The sequence below is a fragment of the Pleurodeles waltl genome, chromosome 6 (genome assembly GCF_031143425.1).
Source record: "Pleurodeles waltl isolate 20211129_DDA chromosome 6, aPleWal1.hap1.20221129, whole genome shotgun sequence".
NCBI lineage: Eukaryota > Metazoa > Chordata > Amphibia > Caudata > Salamandridae > Pleurodeles > Pleurodeles waltl.
Window position 1 is genome coordinate 208,777,235 of NC_090445.1, and position 21,938 is coordinate 208,799,172.

General features: G+C 50.2%; 1 long non-coding RNA gene across 2 annotated transcripts in view; it reads right to left on the minus strand.

Annotated features, from left to right (window-relative positions):
- The window catches only part of LOC138299539 (uncharacterized), a 425,958-nt gene that overhangs the window by 13,815 nt on the left and 390,205 nt on the right, over nt 1-21,938 (minus strand). For both annotated transcript variants that reach the window (XR_011204771.1, XR_011204770.1), the window contains exon 2: nt 14,663-14,729. This is a non-coding gene — a long non-coding RNA (uncharacterized lncRNA). The remainder of the gene's footprint in view (nt 1-14,662; nt 14,730-21,938) is intronic.

The following is a 21,938-nucleotide window of genomic DNA, read 5'->3' on the forward strand; positions in this document are numbered from 1 at the left end:
CTCTTCCCTTGCCCACTTTTTCTTTTCCAGGGCCAGCTTCTCTGCCTCCAAAGCTATAAATGCTAGCTGGGCCTCCAGCTGTCTTTCCCTGAGGGACAGGTTCTCTCCTCCTGAAGGGACCCTCTTCCCCCAATAAGCTTTGGGTATGACCCTAGTGACTGTGTGCAATGAGGACCGGTCTTCCTCCTCCTCACCTAGGCTCAGATGCCCTCCCTCTCCTGAGTGGTTGGAGCTACCATCCTCCTCTGCTTCTTCCTCCTCTGGAGCTTCCTCTGGGCCTACTTCTTGGGCCTCAGCCCATGCTGTCAGGGGTTTAATCAGGACATGCCTCCTGAGGTCAGTGGTTGCAGGCAACTTCCTCTCAGTATGCAACCCCCTAAGCTGGACTACTGTCAGTGTAGGTAGGCTAGCCAGATCAAGCTCCATGGTCACCCTAGTTTTGTGTCAACAAAAACGTTTAGCAAAAATTGGAAACAAGAATTTAGAGAAATCACAAAAAAATCAATAATTGAAATTAATCCAAATTTCAAAATGAAAAACAATTTTTGCACTAGGACAATTTAAAGGATTTTTAATTTGCTTTACTTAAAACTGTAACGTGATACTGAACACAAGTACAGGATCCCACCACTGCACACCAAAAATGTTGGAAAATGAGTTATTGGTAAAGGCAGGTAAGTACCTACACTTAGCAATAGGCCACTAACCTCCACTTAGGTCCAGTTAGGTCTCAGTAAATTAAACCTAGCTCAACCCTTGGTAGCTTGGCAACGAGCAACAAGGCTTAACTTAGGAGACAAAGCGTAAAGCATTCACATACCACAAAACAGTAATTAAATAAAACACAGGAAACAGTTTAAAAATCAAAACTCAATTTATAAAAATAGGAAATATTTTTAGCTTTAAAATGACACCAAACCGATTAAAATAGGATAAGGGGAACCGGATATATGAATTTTTTATAGAATCATTGCTTTCTAGCGCATAGAAACAAAAAGCGCCAATCTGGTCGCACCTCGACCGGGGCAAAGTCAAAGTTTAAGGCCGACAGCGATGGAGCCCGGTTCGGCTACAGCCTGCGGGAGGCCTCGGTCAAAAGTTTACCTTAGGATTTTGTTGTTTTTCTGTAGATTTTCTTCAGCGGGACGAGCCTGCCAGTCCAATCCTACCTCCTGGAACTCTTCCTCGGATATGCGTTGCAGGAGCCCTCGGTGGAGATTTATACCTTTGGACTTAGTTGTTTTTTTGAGGTGAAAATCCTTCGACCGGGGCAAACTTGAATCTTGATCCGACGTCCTTCGAGCCCTCTTCGGATACGCTGGCTGGGAGGTCCCGGTCAACTTCCTACGTTCGGACTTAGGCCCTCATTACAACCTTAGCGGTAAATGGCGCCTACTGCCGTGCTGACGGCTGCCAACATACCATGACCGCAGCGGTATTCCGCTACAGGTATTATGACTCACACAGAGAAATCCGCCACTATACAAACACCCACACAAGTCCGCCAGACCAAAAGTCAGTGATAAACTGGCGGTACCAAAACCCACACTGTTACGCCAACATGAATACGCCCACAGTATCACAACCCACAAATCATCACAGGGGTCTTTCAACCGAGGTAAACCACTGGCGGTACACATCGCCACGCTCAAAATACACACACACTAACAAAACTCCACCACATTGGACAATTAAAACTACACACACCTGACATACATACACACACCACACCTACACACTCACACCACTATAAAACACACACCCACATTACCCACAACCCTTTACAACCCAAACATTTTGGCAAGTGAGAGAGAGATGCCAGGAGCACCCACTCAATCAGAGCCACAAAACACCCTCACCCATACACCATCCACGTACCTCACACCACACACCCAACACAGCACCCCACACACCCGCACACATATCACTCACACCACGTCCATGGCACCCCAAAGACACCCCAGGTTTTCAAAGGAGGAACTGAGGGCTTTGCCGGAGTATCAGGAGGACTGGACTCTGTCAAATCTTTATTACTATATCCCCCACCCTACCTGCATGCCATCACAAACTCCTACCCCTACCCTCACCCCCATCACTCCACCACCTCACATAAACCCCACTATCGCAACCCACCCATACCAATACCAAGCCCTGCATGCAACACCAATCCATGGACCCCCGTCACAGGGCTGCATGGGCACCCACCACCACAGCATGCACACTAGTGACAATCACTTATCCAAACCAAGCATAACTCACACAAACCAAAGCTGCCTTGGGAATAACAACCATAGTGGGGAACATACCCATGCACAAGATGGCACATGCAGAAAAATTAACACTGCATTTGCATCCCCACAGGACCCCGAGTCAACGTCACCGGAGAGGAGTTGCCAGTCCCCCCCCAGAAGAGGCCCACAGTGATGACAGCAGCTCTGCACGCTTGGATCAGGATGACCAACCTGGCACATCAGGGACCTCCGGACAGTCGGTTACCCTGCCACAGTCCCAACCCACCACAGCCTCCCCCTCAAGAAACACCACTACAGCACCCACCCAGCGGGCCCATACTGTCCCCAGGATACGTCAATCAGCAGTGTGTCCACCACTCCAGGGCCCGCAGGCAACTCCACAAACCCAGGACGATCAGGGACATGGGGTCAGTGGCAGTGGGCACACGGTTCAGGGGACAGAGGCACAGGACAACAGGAAAGCTGGGAGGACTGCTGTGCGACAGGGGGAGGACAGGCCAAGGGAACCAACTTTCCAGGAGCCACTCACCAACATCCTGGGAGCATACCACCATTCCCAGGAGACCATGGGCCAGATACTGTACAAGTTGTAGGAGACCCAGCGGCTGCAGGAGGGACAGTACCTGGGGATCAGGGTTGACCTAAAAAACATCTTCACCATCCTGGTCACCATTGCAACGGTGCTGGCTGACATGGGCAAGACCATGAGGGAGGCAGTGGCACAACAACAGGCCCCTGACACTAGCCAGAGCGAAGAACAGCTCTCCACCTCTGCCGGCACTAGTGGACAGGAGGCCCCACCACAGGACCAACAGACCACCAGCACCCCCACCCCCTGAAGAAGGAGAACCACCCAGCAAACGTTCCCTGCGATCCAGGCAGAAGCTAGAGAACATTGCCAAGACCCCTGCCAGGAAATAAGACTCTCCTGATTGTCACCCTTCTGTCCCACTCGGTCACCCTGTCCACCTTGAACTGCCATTACTTCACTTCCTATGCCCCCTTGGACAATGCACCTGTGATACAAAAAGACTGGACTCTACCCTGGACTTTCCTCCACCATCACCCCAGCCCATTGCATATCCCCCTCTACTTATGAGCACTTAAATAAACACCCTTGGAACAAATGTAAATCTGGAGTCTGTCAAATGATTCAAATATGTATTCGTACAACATTAACAAAGGACAGCAAGTCATATGTACAGTTACATTTTCTTTGGAATTACCTTTAGTGGGCCACAGTAATACACCAGGAGCCAGAGGGGGCCCCAGAGATCTGAAAATAGAGATGCCAAAGGGTACAGTAAGTGACCATGGACATAGGGAAATCAGGCTGCCATGTAAAATGTCCAACAGAAAACTGAAATGTAAAGTGAAGTTACAGTGTCTTACCTGTGTGTCACTGGAAGTACTGCTGTATTATATTACTTCTGTTGTCCACATCTTCTTCCTCTGCCTCCTCTTCCTCGCTGTCCATAGGCTCCACCGCTGCCACAAGACCATTTCCAGGCTCATTCCCCTGCAGAAAACGCACCTGGCGTCTCAAGGCCAGGTTGTGCAACATGCAACATGCAACGATAATCTGGCACACCTTCTTGAGTGCGTAGTACAGGGATCCACCTGTCAGATGGAGGCACCTGAAACTGGCCTTCAGGAGGCCGAAGGTTCTTTCAATTATCTGTCTTGTTTGCCCATGTGCCTTATTGTAACATTACTCTGCCCTTGTCCTGGCATTCCTCACTGGGGTCAGTAGCCATGAGAGGTTAGGGTAACCAGAGTCACCTGCAAATATTGAGGGACAACTGTTAGACACACACTAACCCTTAGGGACAATCCCATATCCACACACCTACTTATACTGGGTGGGGACCTTGGGCTCACCTATTAGCCACACCCGGTTCCTCTGCAGTAGGCCCATCACATATGGGATGCTGCTATTCCTCAAGATAAAGGCGTCATGCACAGAGCCAGGATACTTGGCATTCACATGGGAGATGTACTGGTCCGCCAAACACACCATCTGCACATTTATAGAGTGATAGCTTTTTACATTCCTGAAACGTGTTCATTTCTCCCAGGGGAGGGGACAAATGCTACATGGGTACCATCAATGGCACCAATGATGTTGGGGATACGTCCCAGAGCATAAAAGTCATCTTTCACTGTGGCCAAATCTTCCACCTGGGGGAATACGATGTAGCTGCGCATGTGTTTCAGCAGGGCCGACAACACTCTGGTCAACATGTTGGAGAACATTGGCTGAGACATCCCTGATGCCATGGCCACTGTAGTTTGGAAGGAACCACTTGCCAGGAAATGGAGCACTGACAGGACCTGCACTAGAGGGGGATTACTGTGGGCTGGGGGATAGCTGACATCAGGTCTGGCTCCAATTGGGCACACAGTTCTTGGATTGTGGCCTGATCAAGTCTCTATGTTATGATAATGTGTCTATCCTCCATTGTTGCAAGGTCCACCAGGGGTCTGTACACCGGAGGATGTCGCCATCTCATATTCAGCCTCAGTGGTTGAAGCCTATGAAAGAAAACGGTGATCAGTGGGTCATATTCACACATCTATTGCACAAATAATGCATTTTTTCCTTTACAGAACCAGTATGTGAATCTGATAATCAGTTGCTGTGTCAATGTCTGCTGTGACGCAGTTAGGTGCCATGCCTTGTGTCCCCCTGAAATGGCGGCTGCCTGACCTGTGAGTAGGGACAAGTGGAAAAGAGGTAATCCGCTGCATTGTGCGCCATTGCGGTAGGCAGTCGAAGACCACTGCGCAACTTCACATTGGTAATCATTGGGCCCTATGGGTTCCAGGAGCCAATGGCGATGTACGCCGGCGGTGACGGTACGCACCGCCGCGGACGTGATCGGCATTTTCTATCTGTTCACTCACTTGCTACCTAACCGTCAACAGGAGAGGACCTACACTGCAAGTGCTGCTGTGACCTGTGTCTGGAAGCAACAATGGCTCATGTGTCTGGGGGAAAGGGCCCCTGCCTTCACTGCGGAGGAGTTGGAGAAACTGGTGGATGGGGTCCTACCCCAGTACATGTTACTCTACGGTCCTTCAGACAAACAGGTGAGTACACTGTGAGCATGATGCGTGGGCCATGAAAGTAGGGATTGTTGTGTGTGTAAGCCACGTGTAGGAGGGGCAGAGGCATCCTGGCCAGAGTGCTGCATGTATGGTGGTCACTGTATGTGCGTCAGGGGATGAGAGGGATCTGGTGAGCCATGAGTGTGACGGTCCGGACGGTTGACTAATTCTCTTTTCTGCTGTCTTTTCCATGCAGGTCAGCGTCCACCAGAAAAAGGGTATTTGGCGTGCCATCGCCGAGGAGGTGCGGACCCTGGGGGTCTTTGACAGACAGAGCACCACTGCTGCAAACGGTGGGAGGGCCTGCGCCTCTGGTCAAAGAAGGTGGCGGAGGCCCAGCTGAGGCTGGCCTCCCAACGAGGAACGGGTGCCCATCGCACCATGACCCCCCTGATGTTCCGCATCCTGGCGGCGGCCTATCCGGAGTTGGATGGGCGCTTGAAGGCATCACAGCAGCCACAAGGGGGTCAGTACAGATTCTCAATCCTGACTTTTTCGCGCGTTAAGGGTTACCTGGGTGGGGAATGTGGGCTGTGGGTGCCTCTAGGCCAGGGCGAAGAAGACAGGGTAGGTCCCTTGTTGGACAGGCTCTGGAGCACTTCTACCCCAATGGTGTTAGTGGGCATCTACTACTGGGCAGGGTCCTGTGGGTTTTAGGTGCAGCTGATTGGCGGTAGGCATTGTACCCCATGGGCTGGTGACTATCTTAGTAACTGGTAGTGCATGGTCTAGTGCATAGGGCTGCCCCCTGTGTGTTGTGTACGCCAACGGTGGTGGTGTTGCTGGCACTGACCAAGTGTATCCTCTGTCTCCCCCCCCTTTTTGTGTTGTCACCCTGTCCTTGTGTGCATTAGCATCATCTGGCGGAGGAGCAGAGGCACCGGCGACGGAGGGAGCTGCATCCCACATGGACCTGGAGGCCGAATCCACCGACGGTGAGGGCACCAGTGGGGCGGAGGGTAAGGGGAGCATCACGACGGGGGACAGGAGGGGACACAGACACAGACATCCTCCTCCGATGAATGCTCCCTAGAGGTTGCAGACACCTCTGTGCCCATCCCAACAACAGGTACAGCCGCCACCCCCCCCTACCAGGACCGCCCTCCCAGTGTGTTTACCGTGCTCGCTCACCCAGGAGGGTGGGCATCTCCTTCGCCCCAGGCACCTCAGGCCCTGCCCCAGTCAGCCCTGCAGCCCTCAGTGAGGAGGCTATTGACCTCCTGAGATCCCTCACTGTTGGGCAGTCAACTATTCTGAATGCCATCCAAGGTGTCGAGAGGCATTTGTAACTAACAAATGCATACCTGGAGGGCATTCCCTCTGGCGTGGCGGCCCAAAAGAGAGCATTTCAGGCTCTGTCCTCCTCCCTGATGGCAGTCCTTGTCCATGTCTCTAGCCTCCCCTGTCCAACTTCCTCTACCCAGTCCCAATCCCCTCGAACCTTGCCTATCCTAAGCACACCTTCAGCACAGCATTCACCCAAAACACCACACAAAAGTGGCTCAGGCAAACACAAGCACCACACTTCATCTCACAGGCAATCACACAAGCACCATCCCCATGCAGACACACCAACATGCAGTGCCTCCAATGTGTCCCCTTCCTCCTTGTCATCCACCTCCCTCCCAGTAGCGTCTCCACTCACACCTGCATGCACTACATCCTCATCCACTACCTCCATCACCAGCACTTCCATCACAACACACCCCTCACTGGCAGTCACCACCCCCACATCCATGCACACGTCCCCTGTGTCCTCTCCCAGTGTGCCTGTGACCCCTCCTCCCAACGTACACAAACACAAGCACCCACCCACCCAACAGCCATCCACCTCACAACAGCATCCAGCCCATGGACCTGCACCCAAACACAGCAGACAGACACCTCCTACAACCACTCCCTCTTCCTCCACTCCCAAACCCTCTCCCTCTTCCCGCCCCAGTGTCTCTAAGAAGCTTTTCCTGGCAAACATTGACCTCTTCCCTACCCCTCCTCTGCCCCCGTCCTTCCCCTCGGGCCAGGGTGTCCAGATCCCAGCCACCAAGTCGACGTCCGCTGTGGTTCCTGCAGCTAACAGAGGCTCCAAGGGGGCACCCGTCAGCCCAGCCAGTGTGCCACCAACACCTGCCAAGGACAAAACCATTCCACCACCTGCCAAGTTGAAGAGGGGGACAGCATGCAGCAAAGGGGAAGGAGCACCAACCACCCAGCAAGGCCACCTCGAACACTCCAGCTGCCAGACCCAAGGTGACACCACCATCTGCCAAGGTGAGGAAGGGGCAGAAAACACCAGGCAAGGCACTTCAGCCATCGGAGGCTGCAGGTGAAGGACTGGTGGCTACCAGCACAACCGCCAACAGCCCCGCCGCTAGCACCGCCACAGGCACGCCACCTGCACCGCCGCAAGCACCACTACTTTCAGCAGCAGCAGCCCCAGTGGGCAGCCGTCCGAGGCTGCAGGAGAAGGGCTGCGGCTTCCACCCACCAGTGGCAGCACGGGCACCTGCACCACAGCCAGCACCGCCACCTGCACCACGGCCAGCACCACCACCTGCACCGCTGCTAGCACTGGCGCAGGCACCGCCACCTGCACCACTGACAGTAGCACCACTACCCGCAGCAGCAGCAGCCCCAGTGGGCAGCCATCGAGGCTGCAGGAGAAGGGCTATAGCCTCCCACCACCACTGACAGCACCCCCACCAGCACCGGCACTACAACCAGTATGCAGCCTTAGCCACCGCAGGATGGAGTCTAGTCCTGCCTCCATGGACTATCATGCAACCTGGTCCCTGCAAACCTCATGCCTCCGACACCCAGGTAAGGGATTGTGAACTGCCACACCCCAAGTGTTGCATCACTGGGCACAAGGCCCCCTCCAGAACCAGTGGAGATATGCATCCACTCACCCAATCCTTGGCAGGATGAAGCACACTGGGCACAAAGCCCCCTCCAGAACCAGTGGAGAAAGGCATCCACTCACCCAATCCTTGGCAGGATGAAGCACACTGGGCACAAAGCCCCCTCCAGAACCAATGGAGATATGCATCCACTCACCCAGTCCTTGGGAGAATGAAGCACACTGGCACAAAGCCCCCTCCAGAACCAGTGGAGAAAGGCATCCACTCACCCAATCCTTTGCAGGATGAAGCAACTGGGCACAAAGCCCCCTCCAGAACCAGTGGAGATATGCATCCACTCACCAAATCCTTGTCAGGATGAAGCACACTGGGCACAAAGCCCCCTCCAGACCAGTGGAGATATGTATCCGCTCACCCAATCCTTGGCAGGATGAAGCACACTGGGCACAAAGCCCCCTCTAGAACCAGTGGAGATATGCATCCACTCACCCAATCCTTGGAAGGATGAAGCACACTGGGCACAAAGCCCCCTGCAGAACCAGAGGAGATATGCATCCACTCACCCAATCCTTGGGAGTATGAAGCACAATGGGCACAAAGCCCCCTTCAGAACCAGTGGAAAAAGGCATCCACTTACCCAATCCTTGGCAGGATGAAGCACACTGGGCACAAAGCCCCCTCCAGAACCAGTGGAGAAAGGCACCCACTTGGGAGATTGTGGCTTTGCACTCCCCACGACCAAGCAGTGGGCAAACCACCCACTAGAGAGACTGTGGCCTTGCACTCCCCAGGACCAAGCAGTGGGCTAACCACCCACTTGAGAGACTGTGGCTTTGCACTCCGCAGGACCAAGCAGTGGGCAACCCACCCACCTAAGAGACTTGAGAGAATGTGGCTTTGCACTCCCCAGGACCAAGCAGTGGGCAAACCACCCACTTGAGAGACTGTGGCTTTGCACTCCCCGGGACCAAGCAGTGGGCAAACCACCCACTAGAGAGACTGTGGCTTTGCACTCCCCAGGACCAAGCAGTGGGCAACCCACCCACTTGAGAGACTTGAGAGACTGTGGCTTTGCACTCCCCAGGACTAAGAAGTGGGCATGGAGCCCCCTCGAGGAGCAGTGGTATTATTCCATCTTACGGCTGAGGTGCCCCCCCCCTTCCCAATTGTCTGGGTTTGCAGGATGTGAGGGTGTTGCTGGGTGGCTCCAAATGTCATTCTCTGCCTTTGAAGACCAGTTTGGCAGCCCTCCCACCTCCTGCTTCCATATCTGCTGGGGGGAGATCTTCTCCACCAGGCACATCTCTTTATGTTGAGCCAGGCCACTTCACACCTCATCAGTGCAGCCTGGCCAGGCTGCCAGAGGCTGGCCAATCAGAGCACAGCAGCAAAAACAATGCAGGGCTGAAGTTGGCAACTTTTCAGGTAAAGTTTAAAACTCTTTACCTGAACAAGCTTTATTAAATCCCACAACTGGAAGTTGTGGGATTTATTATAACAACTAATTTGATAACAAACTTGTAGTATCTGTTACTTAAGGGGATTTTTAAAATTCAAATAAAGTCTCTGCATTCTAGCCTATGGAGGCCATTCACTACAATGAGGGAAAAACAAATTTGGCGGTTTTACTTCACTATGGCTTATAACACTATTTTTATAAGGTTCCTGCTTATAGTTACATGGCATCCAGCCCTAGGGGGGCATACTGATTTTACACAGAGCACAGGCCCTGGGACTGGTTAGCAGTACCCAGGGCACCATCAGAGTCAGGAAAACACCAGAAAAAAGTGAAAAATGGGGCCAAAAAGTTAGGGGGGCTCTGCAATCAGCCCTGTTTTCTCACAGTGAAAGAGAATTTGCTGAAATGGAATGACAGTAACAGGGAATCATAGAAAATATTAAGGTTCCCAGAAAACCAAATATTAGTTTTAAAAACGTGACCTTTACTCACAGTTTTCAAGTAAGTGACCCCGAGAAAAGGGATTATTAGGAAACAAACAAAACGTTTTTGTTATTTGTAGTAAGTTGGCTCTGTATATACTATCTCAATGTGAGAGATGTATGCACAGAGTCCAAGGGTTCCCCTTAGAGGTTGATAGTGGCAAAATTACATAATACCAATGCTCTATTTTGTGGTAGTGTGGTCGAGCAGTAGGCTTATCAGAGGGTAGTGATAAGCATTTGTTGTACACACACAGTAATAAATGAGAACACACACTCAAAGACTTAATTCCAGGCCAATAGATTTTTACATAGAAAAATGTATTTTCTTAATTTTTTTTAGAACCACAAGATTCAAATTTTAGGTAAGTACATAAATTTTAAGGAACTTCACACAGTACAACAGAACACAAAACTTTGATTTAAAACAATAGTGTAGACAGTTTTGGCAAAAATGGCAATAAGATATTTATCAACAGTTCCTGGGGGAGGTAAGTAATAGTTAGATTTTCAGGTAATTAAAGCACTTACAAGTTCAGTCTCCTGGGCATAGGCAGCGAAGGGAGACATTTCTCAACACAACCCCCCCCCCCCCCAACGAAAGAGAATGAGACTAACCTTTCCCAAGACAATCTTCATTTTCTAAGTGGAAGAACCTGGAAAGGCCATCAGCATTGGCATGGTCAGTCCCAGGTCTGTGTTCCACTACAAAGTCCATTCCCTGAAGGGATATGGACGACCTCAACAGTATAGGGTTTTCATTTGCATCAGCCATCTGACTGAGAGGTCTGTGGTCAGTTTGAACTGTGACGTGACTACAAAACAGGTATGGTTTCAACGTCTTCAGGGACCAAACCACAGCAAAGGCCTCCTTCTCAATGGCACTCCAATGCTGCTCCCTGGGGAGTACCCTCCTGCTAATAAAAGTAACAGGCTGGTCAAGGTCATTAGCATTGGTTTGGGATAGAACTGCTCCTATCCCACGCTCAGAGGCATCAGTCTGTACAATGAACTGCTTTGAATTATCTGGAGCTTTCAAAACTGGTGCGGAACACATAGCTTTTTTCAGGGTGTCAAAGGCCTTTTGGCAGTCCAAGGTCCAGTTAACTTTTCTGGGCATTTTCTTGAAGGTACATTCTGTGAGAGGTGTCACTATGGATCCATATCCCTTCTCAGTACCCAGTCAAGCCAAGGAATCTCCTGACTTGAGTCTGGGTTTTTGGAGCTTCCCAGTCCAGAACAGTCTGGATCTTGGGTTGGAGTGGCTGAACCTGGCCTCCACCTACAAGTTGTCCCAAGTAAACCACAGTACCCTGCCCAATCTGACATTTAGATGACTTGATAGAGAAGCCTGCTGCTTGCAGGGCCTGCAAAACCTTCTTCAGGTGGACCAGGTGATCCTACCAGTTGGAGCTAAAGACAGCAATATCATCTAGATATGCTGCACTAAAGGACTCCAAGCCAGCAAGGACTTGATTCACCAACCTTTGGAAAGTGGCAGGGGCATTCTTTAAGCCAAAGGACATAACAGTAAACTGATAATGTCCATCAGTTGTAGAGAATGCTGTCTTTTCTTTTGCTCCAGGTGTCATTTTGATTTGCCAGTACCCTGCTGTCAAGTCAAAGGTACTTAAGAATTTGGTTGCACCTAATTTGTCTATTAACTCATCTGCCCTTGGAATGGGATGAGCATCTGTCTTGGTGACAGAGTTGAGCCCTCCGTAGTCCACACAAAACCTCATCTCTCTCCTTCCATCTTTGGTGTGAGGTTTGTGGACCAAGACCACTGGGACAGCCCAGGGACTGTCAGAGTGCTCTATCACTCACAATTCCAGCATCTTGTGGACTTTCCACATTGATGTTTTCTTTGACTTGGTCAGACTGTCTGAATATTTTATTCTTGACAGGTAAACTGTCTCCTGTGTCCACATCATGCGTACACAGGTGTGTCTGACCAGGGGTCAAGGAAATGAGCTCAGCAAACTGCTGGAGGACCGTCCTGCAGTCAGCTTCTTGTTGGCCAGAGAGGGTGTCTGAATTGACAACTCCATCTACTGAGCCATCTTTAGGGTCAGTGGAGAGGAGGTCAGGGAGAGGTTCACTCTCTGCTTTCTGAACCATAAACATGTTTACATCTGCCCTGTCAGGATAGAGTTTAAGGTGGTTAACATGGATCACCCTCTTGGGGGTCCTGCTAGTGCCCAGGTCCACTAAATAAGTGACCTAACTGTTCTTTACTAGCACTGGGTAAGGGCCACTCCATCTGTCTTGTAGTGCCCTGAGAGCCACAGGGTCCAGAACCCAAACTTTCTGCCCTGGCTGAAACTCAACCATAGCAGCCTTTTGGTCATACCACAACTTCTGGAGTTGTTGGCTGGCATCAAGGGTTTTGCTTGCCTTTTCCATGTACTCTGCCATCTTAGAGCGGAGGCCTAGTACATAGTCTACTACATCTTGATTAGGCTCGTGGAGAGGTCTCTCCCAGTCTTCTTTTACAAGTGCCAGTGGTCCCCTTACAGGACGGCCAAACAGAAGCTCCAAGGGGGAAACCTTACTCCCTTCTGTGGCACCTCTCTGTAGGCGAAAAGCAGGCATGGCAAGAGGACATCCCATCTCCTTTTGAGTTTTGCAGGGAGCCTGTTGATCATGCCCTTCAATGTCTTGTTAAACCTTTCTACAAGACTATTGGTTTGTGGATGGTATGGTGAACTTGTTAGTCACCCCACACTCATTCCTCATGTGTTTCAGGTAAGCTGACAAGAAGTTGGTATCTCTGTCAGAAACCACCTCCTTAGGAAATCCCACTCTGGTAAAAATACCTATGAGTGCTTTAGCTACTGCAGGAGCAGTAGTGGACCTAAGGGGAATTGCTTCAGGGTACCTAGTAGCATAATCCACTAGTACCAGAATATATTGGTTCCCTGATGCTGTGGGAGGTTCAAGTGGACCCACTATGTCCACTCCCACTCTCTCAATCTCTCAAAGGGGACCCCCACCACTGGAAGTAGAATGAGGGGGGCCTTTGGCTGGCCACCTGTCTTACAACTGGCTTGACAGGTGACACAGGAGGTGCAAAAAACCTTAACCTTCTGGGACATATTGGGCCAGTAGAAATGGTTGACTAATCTCTCCCATGTCTTGCCCATGCTTTTTCCAGCCTTTATCTTCCTGCTCCTCTACCAGGAGCACGAACACCGGCGTCGAAGACCATGGTGAGTACTGCACCTACGACACAGGGGAGGGGGGAAGGAAAAAACAGTGACACACACACGCAATACGCAACACCCCCACCCTCACCCACGACAACACACACACCAATATATATTGATACATCACAGTTATACCACACAACCCCCCCTGGAAGAATGCAAGGATAAAATGAAATGAATCGAATGATTGTAATATATTAAAATTCAGTATTCAAAAAATATATATACACTATAAACAAATATATACACCAATAATATAAATCCAAGGTATTCCACCATTAAAGTCTGTGGATCACTGAGCCCAAAATGCATGGGCTATTTAAGTTGCTGCCACCATTTATGGGACTGTGATAATGTGCAGAGACCGGCGCCGGAATGGAAGTACCCCTGGGCCACGTCTGACGAGGCGGAACAACACTGGAACGGAAGCCGCCAGGATGATCCGGAAATTTTACGGGTTTTAAACCCCAGGCGTAATGGTGTCCAAAAGAGTGCAGCAGGAGAAGGGGGTTTGCGGGGGACGGCAACGTGTGCGGACAGAGAAGCAGCAGAGATGGCAGGAGAAGGAGGATATCGCGGGACGGAAGAGAGTGTCGTTAAAGAAACAGCAGATGCGGATGAATCCTTGGAGACCGGTGGAGAAAACGCTCCAAAAGAAGACAGCGGTCCAGAAGACACTTCCGGATACGGAGAGAGAAGACGCGCAAAGGCCGCCACGTTGTGGGAAGAACGTGGCCCATGCAGGTATGAGGTTCAGCCTCAACGTGATATGAGAAGGAGGGGTACTTGAGATATTGAAAAAGGAGGGGGGAGGGGGACGGGCTGAGCACGGTAGAGCACTATTTTTTTTTTTTTAAATAAACACTGTGTCTACAAGTGAAAAGGACACGCAAAGGCAACCGAGATTTCAAAAAGAGAGAGAGAGAGAGAGAGAGCGAGAGAGAGAGAGAGAGAGAGACAACGGGCTATAGAACAACCCAGGGCAAGAAAGAAAGAAAGAAAGAGAGAGAGAAAGAAAGAAAGAAAGAAAGAAAGAAAGAAAGAAAGAAAGAAAGAAAGAAAGAAAGAAAGAGAGAAAGAAAGAGAGAAAGAGAGAAAGAAAGAGAGAAAGAAAGAAAGAAAGAAAGAAAGAAAGAAAGAAAGAAAGAAAGAAAGAAAGAAAAAAGTATTCTTGAAAACAGGGAACGAAAAGGAGAAAGGGAGGACAGGAGAAATTAGAAGAGACAACAGAGAGAAATACATAAAAGAGGACAAGAAAATAAAGGGAAAAGATAAAGAGAATGAAACGTACCTTCTAAATGGCCTTTTATTTTTTCTTCTCTCCTGTAACCTTCACCGCTGATCTCTGAGATGCCCACCTGAAAACGAAGAGAGAAGAAACAAGAAACAAAGTCAAGAATCAGAACAAACCCAGGAAGATTCCCAAACAATTGGAGAAGTGTGGCACAATGGTTAGAGCGGCAGACCCTGATGCAGAGTCCTGGCCCGGGACCAAGGTTCAATTCCCTTGGACCAGATAATTCTCGCCTGGGTGCCTAATCTAATTAATGTGTCTAACTCTGGGCAATAGCTTGCTTAATCTCCACAACGGCCCCGATACATTAGCTACCTGTGGATTCCTCACCTATTGAATACTCCCATTGCGCCAGCATTCGACGGAAATCTTCTTCCTAGCTTCTGCACGTCGACGAGGACGTCACAATTGCCCATGCGACGCCGTCTGATGTCATACAGGCAATAAGAGGTCCTTGCCGACGTCAGTACCAACATTTTTTACGTGCCTGAGAATAATAGGCCACTGAGATAAATGAACAAATAGCAATATTTAATGACATTAAAAATAAATACATCATTTCAAGAACGTAATTTTTTTATTATTTTTTTTAAATAAATAAATGAATACACAAATAATTATATATATATATATACATATATACAGTATATGTACAAATCCTCAAAAACCAAGAGGAGCACACCCAAGAACAACTTGGTTAGACCAGACAGGCAACAGGGAGGCGGGAGGGACCGTGAGGAATCCACAGGTAGCTAATGTATCCACCAGAAAAGTTGTTACCGAAGGTAAGTAACTCGTTCTTCTGATGGATACAACTACCTGTGGATTCCTCACCTATTGAATAGAGTCCCAAAGCAATACCGCACTCGGTGGTGGGTGCCTGAATGGTCAAACCAAGAAATCCTGCAGCACTGACCGTGCAAAATGGCCATCCCTCCTAACCTCAGAGTCCAAGCAGTAATGCTTCGCAAAAGTGTGGAGGGATGACCAGGTTGCGGCCTTGCAGATGTCAACCACAGGAACACCCCTAGCCAAGGCCGAAGAGGCCGACTTAGCTCTGGTGGAATGAGCTCTTATACCATCAGGGGGTACTTTCTTTGCTAAAGAGTAACACATTTTAATGCAAAGAATGACCCACCTGGAGAGTGTTCTCTTGTGGACTGCCTTTCCTCTCCTCTTTCCCACGTACCCGATGAAGAGCTGATCCTCCAGCCTGAAATCCTTTGTTCTAGCCACATAAAAGCTTAGCGCTCTCCTTGGGTCTAAGCGGTGAAGTCTCTCTTCTTCTTTTGAAGGATGAGGCGGAGGATAAAACGTAGAAAGAGTAATCGTTTGGGCCATATGAAAGGGTGAAACAGCCTTCGGTAGGAAAGCAGCCTTGGTCCTCAACACCACCTTATCCCCATAAAAAGATGTGTAAGGGGGTTTTACAGATAGAGCTTGCAGCTCACTCACTCTCCTTGCATAAGTAATTGCAACCAGGAAAACCGACTTTAGGAGCAATAACCTTACGGGGCAAGAATGCATAGGCTCAAACGGGGAACTCATAAGAAAAGTCAGAACCAAGTTTAAATCCCACTGAGGCATAATGAAAGGAGTGGGAGGTAATTTGTTAATAAGACCTTTCAAGAATCTAAGTACTATAGGGGATTTGAATAGAGAAGGCTGGTCTGGAAGACATAGAAAGGCTGACAGGGCAGACAAGTATCCCTTAACCGTAGCTACTGTACAACCCCTCTGTGCCAGAGACAATGCAAAAGATAAGATATCTGATAAGTGAGCACATAAGGGATCAATTTGCCTCTCTCCACACCAAATCACAAATTTAGCCCACCTATTAGCGTAGATAGATTTAGTGGAGTGTCGCCTGGCCGATAAGATAACATCCACTACATCAGGCGGGAGAGAAAAGGAACTCAGGTTGCCCCGTTCAATCTCCAGGCATGAAGGTGCAGGCTCTGGAGGTGGGGGTGTAAAACCTGCCCCTGCGACTGCAAGAGGAGGTCTGCCCTCAGAGGGAGACGGAGCGGAGGGCACAGTGAGAGTTGGAGAAAGTCCGTGTACCATACCCTCCTCGGCCAATCCGGAGCTATTAAGATGATTTGGGCCCGGTCTTGGCGAATTCTCCTCAAAACTCAAGAAATCAAGGGTATGGGGGGAAATGCGTAAAGCAACTGGTCGAACCAGGTCATCTGAAACGCGTCCCCCAATGCTCCTTGTCCCGGATACTGGAGGCTGCAGAATAACGGGCAGTGCAAGTTCTCCCGAGTGGCAAACAGATCTATCCGAGGAAACCCCCACATCTGGAAGATTAGACGGACTTGATCCGGTTGGAGACGCCACTCGTGATCGGCCGAGAAATGGCGACTGAGACTGTCCGCACGTACGTTCAAGACTCCGGACAGATGATTTGCTACTAAGCAAATCTGATGGTCCTTTGCCCAGGACCAAAGCCGTAGAGCTTCTCTGCAGAGAAGATACGACCCTACTCCCCCCTGCTTGTTTATATACCACATCGCGGTAGTATTGTCTGTCAGGACCTGAACTGACTGACCGCGAAGGGAAGGGAGGAAGGCCTTGATAGCCAGACGTACAGCCCGCAACTCCAACAGATTTATATGAAACATCTGTTCTACTGGAGTCCAAAGACCTTTGATCTCCAGGTCCCCCAGATGAGCTCCCCACCCTAGAGTGGAAGCATCCGTTATTACTGTGGCCACAGGCGGAGCTTGCGAGAACGGCCTTCCTCGGGAAAGATTGCCGTCCGCAATCCACCATTTCAAATCCGTGGCAGCATCTCTGGAGATCCTCACAGAACATTCGAGATCTCCTTTGTGTTGAGACCACTGCCTTCGGAGGCACCACTGAAGAGCCCTCATGTGCCAGCGAGCGTGAGTGACCAGCAGTATGCAAGAAGCAAACAGACCGAGCAGGCGCAGGACCTTGAGGACCGGAATGACCGCTCCACTTCGAAACATTGGAACCAACGCCTGAATGTCCTGAATCCGCTGAGGCAAGGCTCGATTCAATGTTGTATCCAGAACTGCCCCTATGAACAGGAGGCGCTGAGAGGGCTTTAGGTGAGATCTGGGCACGTTCACTGAAAAACCCAGGTCGAACAACAATTGAGTTGTCGACTGAAGGTGATGCAACACGAGCTCTGGGGACTTGGCTTTGATCAACCAATCGTCCAGATAAGGAAATACTGCTATCCCCTTCCTTCTGAGCTCTGCCGCAACCACCGACATCACCTTTGTGAAGACTCAAGGTGCTGAAGTAAGACCAAACGGGAGGACCGCAGACTGATAGTGCTGCGACCCCACCACAAACCGGAGATACTTCCTGTGCGACTTGAGTATCGGGATATGAAAGTAGGCATCCTGCAAGTCGACAGACACCATCCAATCTCCATCGTTCAGCGCCAAAAGCACCTGAGCTAGGGTCAGCATCTTGAACTTTTCCTGTTTGAGGAACCAATTCAAGATCCTCAGGTCCAGGATTGGCCTCAATCGACCATCCTTCTTGGGGATCAGGAAGTATCTTGAGTAACAACCCTGATCCCTTTCCTGCTCTGGAACCAACTCCACTGCGCCCTTTGAAAGGAGGACTTGAACCTCCTGTTCTAGTAACAGGAGGTGTCCTTCTGAACAGTAGGAGGGACGGGGCGGGATGGGGGGGCGGAAACTCCCGAAAGGGTAGGGCATAGCCTTTTCTCACAATGCTGGTAACCCAGGAGTCTGATGTTATGACCTCCCACTTGTGAAGAAAATTCAGTAACCTCCCCCCTACAGGAGTGAAGTGAGAAGGAATTGGCGGAAGCCTAAGGCTGCTTCCCATGCTGCACCCCTCCAGAGGATGAGGAAGAGGCAGAGTGCTGCTGAGTGGCTCCCCTGGTGCGGACCCTACCCCTCTCTCTGAAAGATCTATAGGAGAGAGCAGAGGTGGGTTGCTGGAATTTTCCTCGAAAGGAGGAGGAGGAACCACGACCAAATCCTCGAAACCTCCTAAAAAATCTGGAGGAAGCAGAAGAAGAGGCTTGCAAGCCCAACGACTTGGCAGTGGCCCAACTCTCCTTGAACCTTTCTAAGGCCGAATCAGCCTTGGCGCCGAAAAGCTTGTCACCATCAAAAGGAAGATCCAAGAGGGTCGATTGTACATCAGAGGAAAAAACAGAGCTACGAAGCCAGGCCTGCCTCCTCGTAGCCACAGCAGTACCCATAGCTCTAGCAACAGAGTCAGATGTATCCAACCCAGATTGAATAACCTGGGTTGCTGCTGCCTGAGCATCAGAGACCAGGCTCAATAATTCTTGAGGAACCTCAGTGTGCGTTGACTTAATCTCGTCCACCAGGGCGTAAATGTATCTCCCTAAGATGCACGTAGCATTGGTGGATTTCAAAGCCATGCTACATGACGAGAAAACCTTCTTCGATGACATGTCCATCTTTTTAGAGTCTCTATCCGAGGGCACAGCTGGAAAGGACCCAGGAGCAGATCGAGCTGAGCAAGAAGCCTGTACTACCAGGCTTTCAGGTGTTGGATGCCTGGAAAGAAAGCCTGGGTCAGCCGGTGCAACCCAATATCTCCGAGCCACAGATCTATTCACGGACGAAGATGACACCGGCTTCTTCCAGACTTCCATAATGGGGTCCAGTAGTGCCTCATTGAAAGGCAAAAGTGGCTCTGCAGTTGTTGAGGCAGGATGCAACACCTCCGTCAAGATGTTTGGCTTGGTCTCAGTCACTGGCAAAGGGAGGTCCAAAAAGTCAGCTTCCTTTCTAATGACTGAATGAAAAGTCGCTGCCTCCTCTTTGTACTCTCCAGGTGATGACAAGTCCCATTCAGGAGAGGTGTCCAGACCACTAGCAGTGTCCAAGCCATGGAGACCTTCACGAGAGTCCTCAATCTCCCCTTCCTCCAATGCCTGTCTCCAGTATTCCTGCTCTTCAAGGAGGCGTAGAGCAAGCCTCCTCGAAAGCAGTCTCTCCTCTATCCTCGGCGTCGACATGGCGTCAGCAGATGTCGAAGCTTGACGGCGATCCTCGGATCCGTCAGACGCCGGATCTAACGGCGCCATGGTTTTCTTTAGCGCTGAACGTGGAGCAGGACAGACTGAAGACTGTTCCGGAGTCGGTGGAGGTCTAGTCGGCGTCCCTGGCTGAGACGCCGAAGCCACAGGAGCCAAAGCCACAGGAGCCGATACCGGCGCCGAGCCCACGTTTCCCAAGGGAAGAAAGGGCAGGTCGAAGCGGTCGAAGCGGAGCCGGAGCACCCATGTTGAAGGCCAATGGGCCTGACGGACCAGCTGGTCCACCACCTGGAGCCATCTCTTGGTAGATGGAGAACATCGCATTTAAGAATGCGGTACTATCAGCTCCAGGGGCCGGGAAAGCTGGGTATTTAGGTGCCTGGTTCAAAGGCGACATCGACGCCGGTCCCGACGTCTGCATAGGCGGAGAAAACACCTGAGGCTGTGGAACCTCGAACGCCGAAGGAGGATTAACCAATGACATTGGTGAAGTTGGTGAAGTCGGAGAAGGTAATGGCGTCAGCAGCTGGGGAGAGACAGTGGGACTAACTTCCCAAGTCTTTCGACGTCAAGTCGATAGTGACCTCGATCGAGACCTCTCCTTACTCGACAGGCGCCGAGATTCTCGACGACGCCAGGAGTCCCGATGACGCCGATGTGACTTCGGTGAAGACGACTTTCGGTGATGTCTTTTCTCCTTCTTCTTTGACTTCGCAAGAAAAAGTTTGGCCTCACGTTCTTTCAAGGCCTTTGGATTCATACGTTGACAAGAATGGCACTTGTCAACGTCGTGGTCGGAACTAAGACACCACAAACAGTCAGAATGTGGGTCCGTTACTGACATTTTGCCTCCGCACTCTCGGCAGGGCTTGAATCCTGACTTTCTTTGCGACATTGTAATGTCTCAAAGCAAAAATAGCCAAAACAACACACTGTAACTACGTGGAGCAGTAACAGTAGCTCCCTCGAAGATAACCGTTTCGAATGGCATGGAAAAAAGGGAACTGACGTCGGCGAGGACCTCTTATTGCCTGTATGACGTCAGACGGCGTCGCGTGGGCAATTGTGACGTCCTCGTCGACGTGCAGAAACTAGGAAGAACATTTCCGTCGAATGCTGGCGCAATGGGAGTATTCAATAGGTGAGGAATCCACAGGTAGTTGTATCCATCAGAAAGCCTCCAATATTACTGACCTGTCACAGTGGTGTCAGATGTGGGATATCAACTCCCCTTTTAAGGACAGGCGCAAGCAATGGAGGAGAAAACAACCCTAGCAAAAATGATTGCTCAGTTAGCTGAGGACCAGAGGCATTTGCAACTTGTCTGGGAAGAACAGTTAAAAGAGGCAAAAGAAGAATGTGAAGCATTACAAACCGCCTTGAAAAGTCAGGAAACTATTATTTTCAATAATCAGTTACTGCATGAGACGGCCATTGGGAAACTGAGTGAAACGATAGCCACGACTAGAGTGCATCCTAATGTACCTAGTAGTGTTCTACAGAAATATCAGGAGAATGAGGATCCTGATGCATTTTTTACGAACTTTAAACGGGTAGCCAGTTCCGCCAACTGGTCTACGGACAGATGGGGTCAATACATTGCTCCCCTTCTGACGGAGACTCTGCAGGCAGCTTATCAGGCAGTGAATCCAGGTGGTATAACACCTTATACAGAAATTAAAAAAGCAAATCTGGAACGGGTAGGTCTAGACCAGGAAAATTACCGACTTCGCTTCCGACATACGAGATGGGTGAGTCACGAAAATCCACGCACCCTTTACTGTAGGGTCCATCATGAAGCCAGCGAATGGCTGAACCCCACCGGTACCACCAAAGAAGAAATGTTCAAGGCAGTAGTACTAGAACAATATCTAGATGCACAACCCACCTCTACGAGGAATTGGATTCGCCAGCATCCTGGTCTCAATAATTCCACCTCCGTCGAACTGGACTGTGCATATCACCGAGCTCCAGATTTCCGGGGCTCCAATGTAAAGCCGCCACCATCGGCGACAAGGGCAATTCCACCAAAATCCTTCCCTTCTAAACCATTAGTGGGTTCAGGCACAGAAAAATCAGGTTCTTCTTGCACGCCCTCCAAGGAACCCACGATGGGCCCCCAATGTTTTCACTGTGTGGAATAGGGGCACATTGCGCGATATTGCCCTTTAAAAGGAGATTAAGGAGAGCCTATGGAGATTGGCATGACCAAGGGGAGGGTATAATGGTTAGGACAGTCAATGA